This window comes from Meleagris gallopavo, chromosome 2 (assembly GCF_905368555.1).
Source record: "Meleagris gallopavo chromosome 2, MGAL_WU_HG_1.1, whole genome shotgun sequence".
Taxonomy (NCBI): domain Eukaryota; kingdom Metazoa; phylum Chordata; class Aves; order Galliformes; family Phasianidae; genus Meleagris; species Meleagris gallopavo.
This window is the reverse complement of record NC_139405.1, coordinates 967,703-989,019: the sequence shown is the minus strand read 5'-3', so window position 1 is coordinate 989,019 and position 21,317 is coordinate 967,703.

The following is a 21,317-nucleotide window of genomic DNA, read 5'->3' as shown; positions in this document are numbered from 1 at the left end:
AGGACTTTCCTGCGAGGTGATAAACATCCCAGCAGGGCAGACAGTACAATGGCCCCCTCCCCTCCCACCTGCTGTCAGGCCGTCTTCAGCCACAGTCTCCATGCCCACAGGTCCCACCAATCCCCATCTCCCTTGTCTGCATGAGATGGGCACCACAGGGACACTATGAAACTCTATGAGGAGACCCAGCTTTGGAAGATACGATCCCAGCAGCTATCAGCTCGTGTTCCTTTATTCTTATGTAGTCCTTGCACCTCCAGCACCACCATCCTCATCACCAGGTCATATGGGAAGCATTACAGCACATACGTAAATAATAACCACCCATTTCATACCTGCTGGCTTTGGTTCCTACATCACATGTGGTGATGTCTTCAGCGTGGTGGGGAACCACTCCATGTATGCAAAGAGAGGCACATGTGGTGCTTAATGAAAAAGAAAAAAAAATCCCACAAAGCCTCATTTTGTGTGTTCTGAGTGAGTTGGCTCTAAGGATAATTAATGCTAAAAGGAAATAGTTTTGGAGGTAACACTTTTGATAAGAATACCACAGGTAAATTACAGGAACAGCTCTCCACCTGGAATGGGCTTCGTCCACAGGGCTTCAGCCTTAGAGAATGAATGGGCAAGCAAAAGGAGAGACTTTGGGTGCTCTTTTCATGTTCTTTATTCACATGGGAAAAATTACAGGAATTTTTCAATAGGAGGGAGTGGAGTAAGTTATAAATTGTTTCATCATGGAAAGATATTGAGCTTTAACCACTCAAGCTTGCAGCATTACCAGCTCATGTCTAAAGTCTCCCCTTAATTCTACCCCTTCCAAAGTCATGGAGCATGGGCAGCTCTGAGCCCCACCAGTCATCTTGGTGCCCTGGTGCCATCTGGAGGCTGGGCCTTGAGAAGGAGTGGGGGTGGATGTGTCCTTACTGCCAAAGCACAACACAACCTACCCATGGGAAGCACCACCAAAACTGGGAGGGATAACAAAGAACACGGGAATAACGTCTCCACTGCTTGCCATCCCATGGCTTCTTTTGGCTAAGATGCTGGCAGTTTCTTGGAAAGGCTTATTAGAAATTGTAGAAGGAAAACATCTTGTAGTTATGCATCTTTAACTCAAAATCTTTCTGGAGATCGTGTGGGTTTTCCTGTTCTCTCACTCACCCATAAGACCTTGGGTAGCTTGATTGGAGAGCTGTGAGGCAGAAGGGCTGTCTTGTAAAGAAATACTTAGCTAAAATCAATTAGACATTAGCCAGTGCCTTAAGTCTTGAGACTCTGAGATTCTTCAAAGAAGGCCTATTTTGAACCAATATTTCATGTAAGGTCAAACATGACACCAAGACCTTGCTTCAGACTTCCCTGCCCTTACTACAACAAACATAGTTTATGGTATTTCTAATTTGTGGAAGTTTCTGAGATGAGCGGATCAGAAATGTAAATGACTTCAGCCCTCAGGTCAAGCAGGCAATCTGTGCCAGAGCGTGAAGGAAGTGAGTATGACAGTTCACAAAACGTTGCTTCCAGGAATAAGAGCTCTCCCTTTCCTGATATGCAAACAGAGCTTGAAGAAAACACTACAAATTTCCTCTCTCTCTCCAAATTTCCTCTGAGATGCAGCTGGAGAACAGACCCCGAAACCGTGCCATCTGAGACTACTAGGTGAGAGCTCTGTCTACCTGAGGGCCCAGCCTTGGACCCACTTGTGGTTACGGCATGTTCCAGTATCTGTGTGAGTTGCCCTGCACTGGATTCTGCAGAGTGCACATGCTTCACCTGTGTATGAATAAGAACCTGCAGAAGCCCTCCCCAGTCTTATTATTGGCAAGTCTCCTTTCACAGTAATTCAAACTTGTAACACACTTCTGTAAAAAAGAACACAGAGATGTACAAGACTTGTCCTGTCTCCTTCCATTAGAGATGGGGAGCCTGCATTTTGGTCTGAAAGTAGGTCGAGGCCTTTTCATGTTCATTCATTTTTCAGGTTTCATTTTTATACACACGCACATACGTACTATAGGCGAGGCTGGTGGCACTGTCTATTATTAAGGTTGTATGACACTTCCCATTGTAAGAGACTGTTTCATTAGCTTATAACTTTGCCAAACTCAAACCAGACTTTTTCTGTAATTGTGGCTTCCAGCTGCTCAGAGAAGGGTCTCGAAGTGAAAAGCAAGAATCGGTTTTCCCTGGGTATCTCCCAGTCTGAGCTCCGCAGAAGAGGAAACATAAAAGGAGTGAAGGGACACATGAAGAAGACAGTGAGGATGGAAAGAAGCTCATGAAATAAAGTGATAAGTGAAATTGGAATGCGGGATGGCAAAGATGACCTACACCTGGCCTGGCTGGGTGGATGGACACTCCGCAATGAAGAGCTAGTGCTGAAGAGTGAGTTACTCTGGTTGGGGAAAGCCATGACGTGAAAACACTTGTGTGATTAAAAAATGAGCTGCTGTGTTTGGCCAAGCAAAGAGACCAGGAGTCAGTTGGTAACAGGTGGAGCAGCAGGGCTGGGCGAGGACATATGATCAGACTGGAGCAGGCTGGATGAGGATACAGAAATAGGATCCAAGAGAACTATGGCTGCAGAAAATCATGAAATGACACCGGTTGTTCTCTGACAATGGGAAAATAGCAGATATGTCCCCAAATAAAGGCAGAACTTTGAATGAACTTCCCACCTCTATCCCTGAAAAATGAAAGCAGTAAAAAGCTGAATTCAACAGTCATGGAGTCTCCTTTGCTTAGAAACAGGTAGTGTTTGGGGTCATCAACATATGTAGTAACAAAGATGGAAGAAGTCTCACAAGGTCTTCTAGTCCCCTCATCCCTGCATCAGCTTCTGCCAAGTATGGAAATCATTCATTTCAAGCAATTATCATTAAGGTTAAATATATATATATATACAGCTGGCATTACTCTAAACAAACTGAGAAAATGTACTGGCACCTACATACTGGATTTTTTCTTATCTGCAGTCATACAGTTGACCTACACTACAAGAAACAAGAGTCTATATCAATTAACGTAATTTGGGGAAAATCATATTTCTGAGTAGAAGAAAGAGAGCTAGTAGAGAAGCCAGGCTAATCTACTTGCCCTAGTCATGGGCAAGTGCTTTGCATCAAGTATCCCAGTATATCTAAAAGGGCACATGAGAACTGAGGTGTCCTAAACCTATAGCCACTCCTGTAAATGCAATCTAAAGCTTACATGCTTTATCATTCTGTTTCTAGATGTAACTCTTAGTAACTATGTGGACAGTCTGGAATTAAAAAAAAAAAAAAAAGATCTTTAGGAAAATTTGAACTGTGTGCAAACAGGAGATGGTAGAAACTAGTCTTTTTTCTTTGCACTTGGAACATCTTATGGCAGAAATACACCACCACAGAGATCATTCGTGTTAAATTCAAGCTTTGCATTTACAGAAAGATAAGTACAATAATAATTATAATAATAAAAGCCAGACTTTAGTACATGCTGCACATAGACATTTCTTGCCCTTGAAGATAGCAAGAAAATAGTAGAGATCCATGTTAACGATGACTTAGTAAGCTAAAAACAGTGTAAGCTAAAAACACGTTTGTTTCCAGGTGAATTAAAGAGGAGCTTGCTGATGCTAATTCTTAAATACAGATTTAAAAGGGTGGGTACACTGAAATGCATCAGAAGATGCCACTGTGTTTTGCAGAAGGAACAGAAGGAGCAGAATGGAAGGTATCATTTAGAAGGCTTCAGGCCTTACAGATGTGGATATTGCTTCAGTGTTTTTCTTAACCAACCAGCCTTTAACATTCCAGTTTTAAGTGAATTGCTTGTGCTGCTGATCTCTTGTTGCTAACAATTGTTTTGGACCAGTCTCTTGTCCGTGAGCTTGAAGCAGACCCCAGGAGTCATGAATACATTCCTCTGACATACTAGGTAATGAAAATGGTGAAAGGGTGAAACCTACAACCAGTTCTACTGTCAAGAAGCAAACAGAAAATAGGGCTTGGGAGGGATATAAGAATTATTCTTGAGGGTATAAAACAACCTCTAACTACTGCTGGTGCAGGTGAGGTCTTCTCATGGACAAGGTGTTCTACACCTTTATACTCATTTCTTGCATCTTGTTTGGTGCACCTGATGCAGACTAAATTCACTGTCAATCTGATGTAAAATGTACATACCAATAAACTGAAAAGCCACAATGTCCCTTCCACTGTATGACATTCCCTAGTGCACAGCAAACAGAAGTTGCCCTTTTTTTCTTGGTGGTAGACGTGCTGGGAACCTGAAGGCCTTTGGCTGGAGGTGAGCATGGCCATAAAGCATCAATATTCCATAAATTTTCTTGCATAGAAAAAAACTAAGATTGCATACAAAATGAGAAATAATAAAAAGTTAAATTTATGTAAAGTTCTTATAATTTAGGAAATGTCAAACTGAAAGTTTTCTGGTCAACTTTAATTTAGGCTCCTTCCTTGTACAATGGAATTTTGATTCAGTCTTTAATTACATGATCACTTAATGTTTGTTTCACAAGATCATTTCCTCATTCGGTGCAAAGCAGTTGCCCAGGCAACCTTCATCTTTGCATTTTCAAATTTTGAGTGCTCAATTCAACAGTCTTTTTTTTTTTTTTTTTTTTTCCCCCAAAGGGAGGTGGGGAGGAGCATTTGTAAGGAATAACTGTGGACCTGATCTGGGTGGTTTCCTTGGGGATGTAAATTGCTTCTCTGAGAGGAATGAAGTTCTCTGCAGAAGTGCTCATTTTTCCATGATCATGGAAATAATTGTTCTGGCAGCCAATTGCACCTCCTCTTCCCCAGCCAAAACAAGGCCACAGATGACAAGTGCTGCTGAGACATCTCTTTCCTGAGGTCTATTGCATCAGAACAGAGCAAGCACTCTTGTTCTCCAGCAAATCTCCAGAGGAACGAGACCAACCTTCAGCCCAAAGGGAGGCCTCAGTCACTGTTTAAGGCACTTGGCACTCCCCAGACTCCAGGTGCTCGCGCTCCACACAGGCACGACACAGGATGCACAGAGTGAGATATGCTCATGGCTATCACAGCACTACGTTACTTACTGTTCCACCCTGGCCCCCAATTAACTCCTTGCTCCAGCCTCAAATCAATTAGGTTTATGCCCCTGCCCAGTTCTCAGTGTGCTCCAGTCTCACATCAATTCTGCCTGCAGTGATTTAGTAGTGATTTAGCCCCTGTCTCCATCGCACCACTTACCCCACATGACACTGCAATCGTGCTACATTTATTTCCTCTTCTTTCCATGCTTCTCCCACTTGTCCTCAATACGGGAAATTTGTCAAAGCACATCCTTTGCCTGAAGTTGTTTTGCTTCCACAAATCAGAGCTTCCCAATGACAAAATAGTTGGCTTAAAAAGAAGAGAAAAAAATAAAATCCCCACACAGTCTCTGGTGAGAGCTCTGTGGCCTCAATCCTCCCTCAGCTGACAGCTTCCATCTTCTGTAGCTGCAGCTCTTCTCCCTTCCAGTGCTCCTGGCTTTCTTCTGGAAGCTTCAATACCAGTGAGGGCAGGAGCCCCCAACTTTTTTACAGTGCTTGCTTAATTTTATCAGTTTGGGGAATGGGGGAAGTTTGGCAATCTAAGCTGTTTGCATCCAACTGCACCTAAACTATCCTGGACACAGATGCTGGCAAGGTCAGTGTGTCCACTGGGGTAGGGTCCCAAGGACTGGTGCTTTACTTGTGTCATACTTAGGGTTTCAGCACCAGTCAGTACACCCGCGTCCCTCCCCAAAATTCTGAATTTCTACAGGAAAACCCTGCAGATGCCTTGCACTGTGTCAGCCATGTCTCAAACCACGCAGTGATTTTCAACTTGGCTCTTTTTTTTTCACTGTTATTTGGGTACCCACAGGACTCTTGGGCAAAAAAACTGGACAGTGGAATAAAGAGTGACTCAGCTCTACATTTGCTAGGTTTCTTTCTTCCAAATCTGCTGTACTTGGACTGACCAAATGGACTTTTCCTGGCCACGAACTCAACTCTGACAAATAAGGTCATCCATAGATTGCTTTCAGCAGGCTGGTGTTCTGGGAAGGTGGAGGTGTTAGTGTTACGGAGGTGTAGGATACATTGAACAGGTTAAAATGTAAGATTTCCCTGCTCTTGAAACACAAGAAAAAAGTGGAAGGAGGGAAATCCATACATACCGTAGCCTCTTTTCAGCAGTAACTAAAGTTTCCAGACTCCTGACCAGACAAGGAAGATGTTATTTCCTCTGCACAGCTGATGAGCTCAAGACACCCAACAGCCAAAGGCTGCAGTATATCCCCTGCCTCCCCACAAGGCAGAACGCTCTGGTCCTATTCCACCCAGGCTTAAGGGCTCTCCCATTGAATCTAAAGGGATTCAGCAGGGACCCACAGTGAACTGGCCTCTGTGGGCATCAGAAGCTGTCCTGGTTGGGGACAAGCTGGCAGCTCATCACCAAGGAGTGCTTTTTCACAGCTGCTTGGATTTAGCATAAGCTTAGCATCCTCTGGTCCTACCAACCCGCCTGCTTCCGGAAGCTCCATGCATTATATTTCAGGGTGCTAAACATTTGTATATCCCTGCCTTATAAAACATGCAAAAATGCCATCTGCAGTTAGGATGACTAACTCCATGCACGCAGTCCTGCTACAGATCCCCTTGCAGCTTTCCTCGTTTCATTGCTAAACACTTTTCAAGAAAGAAAATCCATTTTTAGTGCTATTGCCACCTACAGGCTGAAGAAAAACAGTTGCAAGATCCCTGAAAACTGAACAAACATGCGCTTTTTTTTTTTTTTTCCTTCCCTGTCTGATGTTAATGTGCATCCACACTTTGATGTCAACAGAAATGATTCTGGGCATTGGAAAAGTTAGCTTTTTTCATTGCATGGTGTATGTTATGCATACATGGAAACTTCCACATTACTGTTAGCTGGTGGTTTAATATTCATCAGCAGTTCTCACCAGTGTTCCTCATATCCATAACTGCCCTAACAAGATGGAAGAACCGAGTGCTGCCAGCCCAAAGAAGATGTCTGAACCAGTTTGATGCTCAATGCAGTGCGTTCCCACCGCCTATGTCCTGCCCTGACGCTGACTGGAGGCACATGGAGCTGTGTCTGAGCACTGCGTGCAAATGTCACCAATGAGAGCACAGAACCCATCTCTAGATTCTCCATTAGCGAAACAGGGAGCCCCACATTCTTGATTCTGAAGGCACTTTTTAGGAGCTCAGTTTCCACTTCTTTAAAGTGCAGCTGTTTGCTCCTGCTAGAGTTCTGAAGCAGGAAAACCAGCTCTGAAGACAAAAACCCAACACTACCTATCCTTAGCCAGTCACATACTCCTTAGTATACTCACATACTACTTAGCATTAGCATTATGGCTGGAATTGCTGCCAGCAGTAGCTGCCACAAGTAGGGAATGGCGTGTGATTACACAGTGTTGTAACAACACACAGAAATAACATGGAAAAGTCCTTTCTGGCTTCAACAGGCAGCTGATGACACAGGTGAAACACCTACTGCGCCACTTTTATGTTTATCTAAATTTAAAAAACAAAACAAAATACCACAAAGTTATTTTAATTTAGAAGAAGAATGAAGAAATGGAGCCAATTACCTCAATGAGCCTGACAGGCCACCCTGAGTGGATCTCAATGGTCTCCGTTTGGACCATTTTATCCTTATGAATAATGACCAAATAACTCACAGGGGATGCCTGAGGAGGCACCGCCCTCCCAGCTGAGAAAACATCAATAAGCAGTCCCAGACTGCCCTGTGTGCATCACCATGCACACACCAAGAAGTCCCTCCTCCTGGAAGCATTTGCAGTAGAAATAGTTGGGCTTTACACAGAAGTTTGAGGAGAAGCCACATTCATGCCATGGAGACCAGCAAGCTGCCAGCTGGGGACAAGCAGAACCCTCAGCGATGAGCAGCCCTGAGTCACAGCAGGCCGGGGGCTGCCCTGTGCAGCACAGGACAGGTGCACATGGTCCGTTCCAGAATGGCAGCTCCTATTTCCTGTGAAAACACAGATTTCATGGTGCAAGACAGCTCTGTCAGATTAAATCTAAATGCAGTAATCAGTGAGCAATTGCCATCTGATATCTAAATACCCCCACCAGCCTTGTCACAGTGCTAATTCTAAAAACAGACACCTCTGAGAAGGAGAAAAAAAAGTAAAAACCCCCAGAAGTGACAGCAACTGATGCCCATCCCCACTGATTTCAGTAGCAGCAACCATTCCCTGCTGCCTAGTGCTGGGATGACCCCATGACCAATGGATGGGGGCTGCAGGAACCCCATATGCCCCCGAACCCCATTCCTTCAAGGCTAGATGTGACCCGCTGACCGAAAGGGCACAGCACCCCCTTGTCATTTTCCCTGGGAGGTAAGAACCTCTCGATGCACTTGGTGCTATACCTGCTCTTTTAGGGTAGTTTACGTCTTTCTCCCCTGTATTTTATTTTATTATTTTTCCAGCAGTCCCCGCCTCTCCTTCCATCCATCTATTCTTATCACTTCCAAATTACAGATATCTATTTTCAGATGAGTGCATCGCACAAAATCTTCCTCTGTTTTTTTTTTTTTTCTCCTTTTTTTTTTTTTTTTTTTTTATTTCCCAACATGGCGGTGCGTGCTTATGCCCACTATCTGCATAAGTCTTTTGTGTATTGCTAATGGAATGCTGGAATCGTGGCAGCTCTGCGCGGGGAATACATGTGAGCAACAATATGCTGACAGACCCCTCGGTGGAATCTAATCTGTTCCAGCTCATGCACTCCTCAGAAACTATTTAACTTTCATTAAACTGTGTTTGATATCAGCTAAATAGAATGCATACGGCACCAATATAGCTCATATGGTCTCATTCATTCGATCACAGCAGTGCTTTTTTCTTATATTTCTCCCACTTGTGTCAGTACCCGGTATGGCTGGGTAAATAGGAGACCTTTGAAGATATAGTTAGTACTCAGATTTCTTTATTCTTTTGTGCTGGTTTCTCAGTGTTGAAACAGTGATTCATGTACGTCTCAGACAGCCTCCATTAATTTCATGTAATGCAGCTTTTATCTCGTAGCTGGGACAACTATCTCCCGCGCTGCTCGCCTGCAGCACCCCCTCCTCCCCCCCGCGCCCCTTTCCCCGGCTCCTTTCGGGGGAATTTACTTCTGGATTGTTGCCGGGGGGGCAGCGAGAGGAAAAAAAAACAAATGGAAAGGCTGGGGCTGCTGAGAAGAGAGGTAGAGATCGCCGTCCGCGCGTATTCGCATCTCACGTGGGAGAGAAAAGCAGGGGCGGAGGGGCTTGGCGGAGGGGGTAGGACAGCCCCGGTGGCAGTGGTGGGGCAGCGGCTTTTTGAACCTATTCACGATGCGCTAATTTGATTATGAATGCGGAGCCGGAGGAGCGCGCAGATTCGGAGAGCGGAGGCGGGAGCGCGGGATGCACGGGCAGCGCTGCTCCGAACTTTGAGCGGGCAGAGACACAGAAAAGAGTCGGGACCAGAAGGAAGACACAAATCATCATTTAACGGTGAAAAAATATCAATTCCCCCGCACCAAGCCAGGCGGTCCTTCGGACCCTGCCGCGCTGCAAGGAGGGGTGACAGCACCGCCAGTTGTAAAGAGATGGAGAGCAAAAGCTCTCCTTGTTTTCCTCCTCTAAAATGATGCAAAGACATTAAGATTTTCCTCCTCTTTGGAGGACAGCAGAACGACTTCCATTTCTTCGGGAAAGTGAAAGTGATTACCTTCTGCTTTCTTTAAAGATTTTTTTCCCAATTATGCTTTATTATGTCCAAAGGAATAATCACTTTTACTTTTTTTTCTTTTTTTTTTTTCCCCACATTGCTTAAGAGAAACAACATGGGGTCCTTTAGTAGAAGGAACCCAATTATTTGGGATATTATTTTGTGAAACCTTTTCATTTTATTAGCGCACCAGAGGGTTTTACATTTGGGAGGCTAAATCCTGACTATTATTACTTTTTTTTTTTTTTTTTTTTTTTTGGAAGGAACATCTCAGCGGGGCAATTAATTTTGTACACTAGCACCAGCTGCTGCCATGGCACATGGTTTTGCAAGGAATAGAGAGGAAAAGTGGGGCTCTGCCTGAGGCACTGGGACACTGCAATGTGCGGACACCCAACATGGGCTGAGCACAGACGCCCAGGGCCCCTGCTGGGAGGCTGATCCACAGTTGCCTAGATGAGCTCACTGAGTTCTCTACTATAAGTTATTGATCTTATTCGTAGCACTAACAGACACTAACTGGAAATGCATCCTCTGCTGTTGTGTTAGCCTTCATTTTAGTGAATTTTTGTCAAAGTAAACTGGCAAGGAGCGACTGTCTCTGCTGTCCCCCTCCCATGTTCTGTGCAGGCAGGAGGGAGGAAGGAGCATTTAGGATTGCATGAAGCAGTGAAAGAGATGTGTCTGTGGGTTCTGGAGCCAAGAGCCTGCAGATAGCCCTGTCCCAGTGCTGCAGCAGGAGTGTGCCCAGAATGAGCCAATGCCTGTGCCTGCAGCAAGTCGTCTGTCCCGCCAACTCATGCTCTGCTACTGGTGAGGCAGTTGCAGCCACAGGCTCCCCTTGCACTGATCTGTTTTAAAAGTGAGGGGGAAATGCGTTATCGTAGGTCAGTGAGCTGCAGAACCCCCGCCAGATTCCCCAGCTCTCCCAGAGGACAAGCAGCACTGTGGTGTTCCCTCTGTTTGCCCCATGCCAGGGCTACTCCAGGGAGATGTTGCAGTAATGAGCACTCACAGAATTCATTGTTGGGGTAAAGCCCTTTGTGACCTTGAACACTATGCCTTAACCCCCCAAAAGCCCACAGTGAAGCCAAAGTGAAGCTTGTTTCCTTTTCTATGGGGTTTTGGTGCAATCCCTGCTTTCACTCCCTGCACCACTGCTATCTGCAGATGATACAGCTGCCCGGGTCCCACTGCTGGGCAGGTGGAGGCACAGCCAGCACTGGTTCCTCCAGGCAGCTTCAGGAGATGCTTCCCAGCCACTATCCCCACTCAGTACTTCCCTCGCACCTCACTGAGAACCACAGCATATTGGTGGGTCTGGCTGCCAAGCACTGCGGCCGTGCCCTCTCCACAGCATCCAGCTCCAAATGCGCTGTTGGTCGCTCTCTGGGGGGACCACCTGCACCGGCTGTACACGGCTGACATATGTAGGTACACTAGAAAGCTACCGTCTGCCACTTGGCATGAGACCTCACCAGGGTACCTTTGCTCTTTTGCCACTAAGGGTTAATTTTCTAATGGCTGATTTGCTGCTGAAGCTGGCCAAGTTTTTCATCACCCGCAGAGTACCACAAGCTGTGATTTGGAGCCAGAAAGCACCATTAATTTTCTAAATAGGAAGGATCACATATGTAAACTGTCTGGGTCTATAACCAGTTGGGCAGGTAGAAGGCAGAGAGAAGGAAAGCGGATTTTTTTTCCCAAGCATGTATATAACACAAAACCAAGCTGCTCCAGAGTTTCTCAGCACATCTCACCGCTCCCCCTATGCCCCCACCATGCACACTCCTGGCCTCGCCCGCAGCAGCATGTGTTTTTCCTAGAAAAGGTCAGGGCAATGATTTATCAAGCAGTTATTGAAGTTTTCACATAGGGCAATATGGAAAAGCTACTAGAAAAAAACTCAAGGAAAGACCAAAGAGATGTGATGGAGCACAGCTTGTATTATCTTCCCCAGAACACACAGGCATGGTATGCATGGGGACAGGAGCAGTGCTGGGGGCCTGCAGAGAAGGATGGGCAGCTGGTGTGTGGGCATCCACCACTGAGGGGTGCTCTGGGCCTTAATTAATCAATTAACACCTTGTGCAGGGTGCCTGGAAGGACGTTGGTGGAGGGCACTACATAGTTCATTATATAAAGCACAGAAGGCAGTGTTAAATATATATAGCATTAAATGTATATCTGAACATGCTTTCTGTGATTCTTCCATGCAACACACAGCCTTGTGTTGCTCGACCCTCCCTCTGCTTCCCCACCACTTGATGAGCTGTTTTCCCTGAGGTGACTGACTGTGCCATGCATGGCACAAAGGGACCTGCACCAGGGCTGTGCTTGGGCACCCAAACCAAGGAAGCATCTGGTGCAGCCCCACAGAGGATCAGCAAGCCATTGCCAAAGGACATGGAGCAGCAGAATTGGTCTTCTTTTTCCAAGTTCCTCAATAAAGGGATGACATAGAGGAACATGATTTTTTAATTTTTTTTAATTTTTTTTTTTTTTTTTTTTTTTTTTTTTTTTTTTTTTTTTTTTTGCTTCCAGATGCTACGCAAATATAAGGAACAGGCTGGTCATAGCCACGATTTCACAGCTGCCTTTGATGGCCTGCTCATGAAATCCCAGAATGGCTTGGGTTGGAAGGAACCAGCAGTGGGCTGGAGGACCTCACCACATCAGGCTGCCTAGGACCCATCCAACCCGTCCTTGAGAATCTCCAGAGATGGGACGTTCATAGCTTCTTTGGCCAGCCTGCGCCAGGGCCTCACCACACTCTGAGTTAAGAATTTCCCTCTCACATCCAACCTCAGTTTCCCCTCTTTTAGTTTAAAATCTTTCCCCCTTGTCCCATCACTGTCAGATCCTGCCCCTAAGCACCACAGCAGCAGTTGCCCCGACAGATGCAAACACCATTGGAGGACTGGTCCCTAATTAGTTCAGTTTTATTTCCCCCCTCCTTTTGACTGTTTTCCCTCCCAGGGAGGAGCACTACCATGAAAGACTCCTCTGAGCCCATGGAGCTTGTTCTAGCGAGCTCTCCCTGTGATCTCCCCAAGCCTTTAGCGGGGAGCAAGCCTTGAGCTCCCTTTCATGGGCTGCATTGTGACCTGGCTTCAAAGTGCGAGAAGAGGTTCCCCAGCTCCTTTTGTGCTGTGCGGTCTCTTAATTGCACTTTTAAACACAGTGTAATTTTTTTAATTAACATTATGGTTTCAGAGGGCAGAGAAGCTTGCACTATGCTAATTACAAACTGGAGTAGTCAGCGTAGAAATTCAAGGCTTTGGTTACTGGGGCCGAATGCAGTTTTTATGAAGGATTTCAAAGATCCTCCATGGGCTCTGTGTTCTGAGTTATCATTAGCATTTGATAACATAAAGAATTTTTATAACATGTGACAGATTTCAATGTGAAGATTTTACCTGATAACTGGAAAATTTACATAAAGACCTTCATTAGCTCTCTGCTCACATTACTGCCAGCGTAAGAACTACGGCATGCTGTCTCCCTGCGAGATGGGGATGGGGAGCCAAAGAATTTGTGCTTTATAATAAAATTTATAGTACGTTACGAAGGGAGGTTATAATAATCCTCAGTGATGTTGGAAATTGGAGCAGTACAAAGAATGAAAGAGAGCATGAGAGGTGGTGGGAAGGGATGCTTCAGGATTGCTGCATGGCAGAGGACAGAAAGCTGCAGTGATGGCAGCAGGGGTGGATGTGAATCTTCCCATACAGGTGCTCACCAGCACAAACCACACAGAGCCATGGGCTGTGACCACCTCTATTTCCCAGAGCCATTGCCCACTGCAGACTGCCTGGCTGCTTCTTGCAGATGTCTTATTTCCCAAACATTTTGTATTTATTCTCCTTTTCAGTAAATAACTGAAATTGCTCACCAGCACAGTGCCATTTTGATCGCAAACTTGCCTGAGCAGAACGCCAAAATTACAGCTTATGCATGCAGAGGAAGGGAGGACATGGCCAGACCTAAACAAACTCACATTAACCTTCTTTCAGATGTCTTCTTCGCAGTGTTTTGATGGACCAGTTCCTGAATTTCCTCACTGGCCGACAAGACTCCCCAGCAACTTCAACTTTAGCTAAGGCAAAACACCCAACTTTACTGCAGGAGAAGCCAAGCAATCTCCAGATGAGGCAGAGGCTCCACCCCTCAGGTCTCCAACTGTATCATCAAAGTCACATAACTTATTTTACAGGCCTCATATAATCCTGTTGGATAGGGAAAAAACACGCTGTGTTTTCAGAGTTCTCTTTGGAAAGAGATCTCCATTTTTCCCAGTTTTTCAGGCTCAGTGCTTGGAGAAGCCAAAAAACAACCTTAGATCAATGATCAAACTTTCATAGTAGATGGCTTTTATTTTTACAAAATATTTGCTTCCAGCAGAGTGTATCTTAATTTACAAATGCAGAAATCTGTCATTAAGCTTTGACCCAGCTTCATGGCATTGTCAAATGCAATAACGTATCTTTTAATAGTTTTATATCAAGTAAGGATATAACATATCATTAGTTTAAATGTATTTGCAAGCAATTACCCCCACCAGGATATTTGTGAATACTCATGCAAAATTGATGAAATTCTGACATGCTTAAACATTGTTCATTTAGCTCTATTCCTTATGTATAGAAAAAATAGAATAAATAATTCCACTGCCACTTGCAAACTACTGTTCGGCATTTTCATTCTGCTCGTGGTTTCTGTCCTGCCTTTAAACTATAGCCTTTGGTGATAATTTGGAAATACAGTTTCATATATGTTTAATTTTAAATAGATGTACTAGATTATTCATTCCTCTTATTATTGTTCAATGCAGTAATTTAAACACGGACTAGATTTACTGCATGTCAGCTGCCTTTCTTTTACGAAATGGGATAAATTATTAAATGAGTAGAGGTTGTTTGACAACGGGTTTTCCAGTACTTCACAAAAGAAAGACCTTTGACATTCAGCTGTCTTTTGAAAAGAATAAAGAGTAAATCAATTAAGTCTCTATGCTGCAGTTCAAAAACACACTGTTATGGCACATTCTTGCTTACCTCCAAGTTGACTTTGGAAGACTCATCCAGTGCAGCAGTACCACTAGGGAAATTATTGATTTAATTGTCAGGTTGCCTAGCAAGCAGCACCCTGGCCCAGCTCCTTTAAATACAGCCATTTCTACAAATCCTCCACTCCATCTTCAAGCTACAAAAAGCATCAACATCAACTTCCAGTAATATCTGACACCACGCTGGAAGATTTTTTTTTAAAGTTATTTATGGTTGCATCCAGCAGTAGCTCAGACTTTCCAAGGAGAAATATCTTAATTGCCATCTGTTGAGAATGTTTTGTGTTTCTGAGCTTTCATGTGAGAAGATCTTCAAGAAAGTGGAGAGGACATCAGGTATGAGATATCAAAAGCTCAGATCCAACTTGGATACCAAGATCTTCCCTTCCAAGGAGAGTCACGAGTTGATGTGAAGCTGCACTGGCAGACCCTGCAAACAGATCTTCTCCTTATCATTTGTGTGGCCCTCACTAATTGCAGTGTTTAACACGAAGTTTGCAAAGCACTCAAGGTGCTTTGGAAGGAAATGTATCAGCTTAAGATATTAGGTCTGTGAAATGGCATAATTTAATCTAAATCTGTCACCCAAATAGAACCTAATTAAAATATATAGAATTAAAAAAAAAAAATCAATGTAATCAAAACAAAATCTAACTAAAATCTTGTTTTTCATACCTGCCTTACGCAGCAATACGGCAGCACCAACACTCAATCAACAGCCATCTAAACTCAGCAGTGCCAAGGGCAGGATGTGAGCATTCAGCATGGAATCCAAAGTTTGCAACTCAGCCTTGGCATGGTGAGAATTCACATATTGCAACTGACTTTTTTTGGCTCTGCAGAAATCAAAAATGAAGATTTTTGCTCTGTCAGAATTCAGATTTCTTTGATTTCAGGAAGTGTTCTAGATCACACTTCATAGTTTTTGCTCATATTTTTCAATACCCAAGCAACACAAACATCGTGTAGTGTTCTGGCCAACCCAAGACGTAGAGGGAAATCTCTGAAATCACATCCAGAAGCAGACAATTTAGCTTTGGAGTCTTCATCTGTGAAGGATGCTACTGCTGTCGTTAGGTTGGAGCTTTGTTCACTTTCAGCATCCCAAGCCATGGAATTTACACTGGTTTTCAGGGGAGCTTGCTTCTTCCTGGAAGATTTCTATGCTGTTCACTTCCAGGTTGCTAGTCCTCAGCCTTCCCTGCAAGAGTTCTGCAAGTAGCATGATAGCTCACAGGAGGTCTCTGGGCCTGAGGACTCATCCTCGTACCCACGTGTGAGGTGTCAGGGCTGTGGCTGCCATCATGTTAGACAAAGATGCACACATCTTCAAGCCAGATATTATTTAAAATTATATATACATATATAAAGTTACCTCTTCTCACAAATCATTACCATGCTGCAGTATTTTGCCTCGTAGCAGAAAAATGAAGGCAGCAAATGTAGGGTTTGCAGCTAAGTATTTTAGGAATGAGAACGAGGAAAGCAGCTTACCAGCATTTTGCAAACTCTCCAGTACCACTTTAAAGTATTGCTTGCAGAGAAAAGGTTAAATGAGGTTTAAGTGCAATGTAATAAACCTTCACTGTTCATAAAGTCGCGTGATAAATGCGCGTGCTGTTGCTCCGGATAAGAACACCAGGGTCGGAAGGCGAAGAGGGGAGGCAACGGCCCTGGGGAGATGCTCCAGCCCACCCATGTAGTACTGGGTAACTCCTCATCCACTGCAGATGCACTGCTTGCTCAAAACAGGGGAATTCTGACATTTGCAGTTTGCCTCTGACTCTGAGCACAATGTGACTGCCTCCTGCGTGCATCTCTCGCATGCTTAGTCCTGTTGGAAAAGGGGGGCAAAGGCAGTTCAGGCACTTGTTTGGGAACAGGACTTGCAGGACCCTAAAAGTGAAGGACAACTGCAGGAGCTGGATCCAATCCTGCCGTGGGCAGGAGGCATCTCAACAGAGCAGAGGGCCCGAGTCTGCAAATGCACTCTCTAACTGCACTTGCAGGGGAGCAGAATGGAGCATCAATTATTATTGCTATTTTAAAGCGAAACTCTGATTGCTAGGGGCATCCCAATTTTATTGAGCTCATTTTATTTTCCCAATGTTTATTTGAATAATATGTCCTCTGCTTGCAATAAAAAATGCCATATATCCCATTGTCACAAGTAGCAGTTTATATAAGCATAGCATTGTCCTGATGAGATCGGAGATGAGCCCATTTGTTTATAGAATTTATCCAGAATTTGTAAGATTTGTGATTTAGAAAATGATCCGAAAAAAACTCATCTTCATTTCTTTAGACTAGATGTCAGGAAGAAATTCTTTACTCTGAGGGTGTTGAGACACTGGAACAGGATACCCAGTGAGGTTGTGGATGCCCTCTCTCTGGAAGCATTCAAGGCCAGGCTGGATGGGGCTGTGAGTAACCTGGTCTAGAGTGAAGTGCTCCTGTCTATAGCATGGGGTTGGAACTTGATGATCTTAAAGGTCCCTTCCAACCCAACCTATTCTATGATTTTGTGTGGTGAGGAACTCTAGTGCTTGCAGATTTGATTCATGACGTATGGAAGTGGTCAAAGGATAATAAACCTGTTTTTTTGTTGTTTTAAAAAGAAGTAAAAAAGAGCAATAATAAAGCATAAATTTTCAGCGTCTCCTTTCTTTGAGCCTTCAGAGGCAGGGCAAATTTAGCCCTGATGTGGGCTAAAAAGCAACACCAAGCTGCTCGAAACCCCACCTTACCAACATTTGAAGAGCATTAGTCTGCTTCTGTGAGTGCTGCATGTGATGTTGGTGCCAGCAGGGAAGGCCTTGGGAAGAGCAGGACCCAGGGTGGGCAAAGGCAGGCATCCTGGTGATGTATGGGACAAGAGGGGTCAACCAGTTCCAGGTCCTCTCTCTCATCCTCTGCAGCGCAGGGATACAGAAGAGACTTTGTGGAGACTTAGAAATGCACTGAAGTCTGATGAAGAGTGGAGTAAATGGGGGAAGGATTTCATTCCTGGATGATGAATGAAGCGCAGATGCTCCAGCTGGTGAGAAGGAAAAGGGGTTTCCCCCATGAGACATCTAACAATAAGGACTTTACATCAGCAGCACATCAAGAAAAAACATCACTCTAAGTGCCTTAAAATAATGAAGGAAGAAAAAAAAAAAAAGTCCTTTTAAGAGGTTTCTTCACAAGTTGTATCCTTCGAAACCGATGTATACAGAGCATGCAAATTGCTGTGGTGTCCACTGAGTATGAAGAACCATGGTGGGAAAGACCGGGGGTTTTCATGAGGGGATTATTTCCCCTTCCCTGTGCTGCAGAATGCCAATGGCAGGCAAGTCATAAACCATGTGCTCCATATGAGTGCTGGCAAATGTTCAGCTGCAAGTGGGACACTGCACAGGCAAGGTACTTGTTAGTGTAAGAGCCCCTCCATAAGTTGTTTGGGTTTTTTTTTTGTTTTGTTTTTTTTGTTTGTTTGTTTTTGTTTTTTTAAACAATTTCCTTCAAATTGGATTGTCGTCATGATCAGAGAGTCATTTACTGGAAGCAATTGCTAATTACACATGTCCCCTGTAGGGAGGATGTACAGCAAAATGAGCATTTTGGAGGGAATTTCTTGTGTTCCCTACAATTTCACCCATGGACATTTTCCAGCAGGGCAAACTCTGAAGTTCCTCTTCATTTGACTTCAGCAAGAGCGTTGGCTCAGCACAGCCCTATGAGAATCCACTGTGTATGTTTTGGACAATTACAAAACAAAACATGAAAACAGACACTCTTTGAATCACTCTGAGAATCCCGTAGGACACCTCGTTCCTCCTGCCGACAACTGAAGTATTTGCTCTCAGCCTGTTCCCACCTCAGCATTCACCAGTCAACCTGGCAAGGCTTCCCTCCATCTCTCGTGAGCCCATTGCATCACTGTAAGTTTTGCTTTGCTCAGTTTCATCCTATTACTTCTTCCACTTAAAACACCCCAAGGAAAATCCTCTTATACATACATACAGGGCATGTATTTCTGCTGTAGCCACACTGTCCCTCACCCTTGGCATTCTCAGGGCCAGGTAAGACAAGGCACTGCTTTCAGCTGACCTCTGTCCAGGCACAACTCAGCCCAGTTCCAGGTGAGAAGATTCCCAGAGCACCACATGTTCTCCAACACCTACAGGCCTGCAGCACCAGCATGTCCATATTTCAGGACAGAAAGGACATTAGAAAGAGTGTTGTCTATCAGCATTCACAGTTCTCCAGCTTGGGTATCTTGCTTCTTCTGCAGGCTCATGAAAATAATTGTTAGAGAAATATTCTCTCACTTCTTTCACTAAGTTTACAGGAAATCCACAGAAGAAAACATTTAGAAGACACAAACCTAAAGAGAACGAGTGTCTCCTCCTTCAGATAGGACAAAGCAAGACACATCATCCTGGTGACTACAGCACTGTGCTTCAGGACTTGCAGGAGAGGAGGAACTTGGTGCAGGGAACAATCCCATCTGGACAGAAACTCATTTAGAATAAAATTGAACCAGAGTGATGCGGTGAGAATAAATTCTGAAGTTGAATTTCATTGGAACAGAGCGAGTCTATTATTCACTGCAAAAGAAAAAGTTGTTCTGAACTGTTACTTTACATTATATTCCTAATTATAAGAAGAAGGAAACACATAATTGGAATGAAACCTTTTGATTTATTGAACCAGAACATTTTGACTAATTCAAAATAGCATGTCCTAGAAATGTGTTTTTCACAGGCAATTTCAAATTGGTGCTTTTATTCCATTTCAGAACAAATCTCTACGATTTGAAGTCACAGATTTCCCAGTTAAATAGAAAGATGATTTATGAGAAAAGCAAGAAGCTCACACAACACTGACGGTGATAGTACACACAACTCCCTCATCTAGTAACTTCTGAGTAGCATTAGGACCTCTGAATAGACAAAACAAAGCACAGAATGCAGGAAGAAGCAGGATATTAGTGAATATGCAGAAGTCAGAGAGGAAATATGGTGCTCTTCCTCAGTAGAGATATATCATCAGCTGTGTGTATAGGGATGCATAGCAACACCTGAGGAAACCGGGTGAGACTCAAACTTCATTTATTTTGGCTGTCAAAGCACACCTCATTGATCAAGGCATCCCTCATTGGTCCCACCACTAGACTGAGGCACAGCTCTGCTACAGAGATCTCAGAGCAGAGGTCCTGCAGCCAAACTCGGAAGGTCACTGCCAGCCATGCCATAGGGCTCTGCTGTGGGACACAGAGGGTGACGCTGACCTCTGAAGAGCAAACACTAATCAGAACCCTCCCTAGCCTGCCTCCAGAGCCTTGCTGAGCCAACCATGCAAATGCATGGGCCCCGCGGGTCAACCCAAGCTACAGGAGGTGAACCCATGGGCAACTTCCACCTTGCAGGCCAGAGTTCAAGCCTTGGTTCAGAAACAGACGAGTTATTCCAGGGCTTTCTGGGCTCCTCCCTATGCTTCCAGACCCCATTCCCACTGCGCAGCACAGAGCTGGGGAGGTGATGCATTTCCATCTCTCTCATTGTTTGTACTGAAAGGGAAAACATGACCAGGCTATCGAGTGGTTAACTACACAACTGCTACCTAATGATCCTAATTTGCATGATTTTAATAATTATGAGTAAAACCAAACTGTTAAGTTGCACTTTCTGCTTCAGCAAAACTGAGCTATAATTGTGTAGAGAATAATTTTATGGGTGAAGTGTGCCCTATATTATAAGAGATTAGAATAAAGTGCTCTAATATTCAATGTCTTAGCAGGTGCAGGCACTTACCTGGGCAATTAAAATCTTTTTAATATACAAATCACAGCCAATGAGACTGTTGGCATGACAAACTGGATCTTTCCGAACATATTGTGTTTGTCTAAAATAGATTTTTGTTTGCTAGCAGTAATTTCTCTAACTTCTGTTTGAAAGAGGAAATGAGTGATGCAGACTAGTATGCAGAAGATTCTTAAAATGCTTGTATTATATCACTGCTGTAAAAGTATCTACGTGTTCCTTTCTTTGTGTAATACATGCCCTTTGATTAATACATCCTTTTATAAATATACCACATATAACAATTGACCTATTTTAATTTTGTATTTGCTGGGGAGTACTGGGCTGGGGTGAATAGAATTTGGCATTGAATTAACAAGGAGATCATGAAAAGCATATGAAATTTTCTTTAATTGATTGATTCATTAAGTTCACTAAATGCCCTCCTTTGTGCTCAGAGTATTCTCTAAATGTGGGAAGGTAAAATAGGTGCTATGTCTCCTGTGAAATTCATAGGAAAATATTTTGCAGTTATCTCTGAGCAAGAAAAAAAAGAAAAAAAAAAACAGGACTCCGCCAACACGCAGACCTGCACATAAAGGTATGCAATATTACAGTTTGACATCTTTCCTTCCATTTGAAATGCCATGATTTGGACCTCAACACCTGAAATTTTAAGAAGAGTGAAAGTAGAGACACATGGA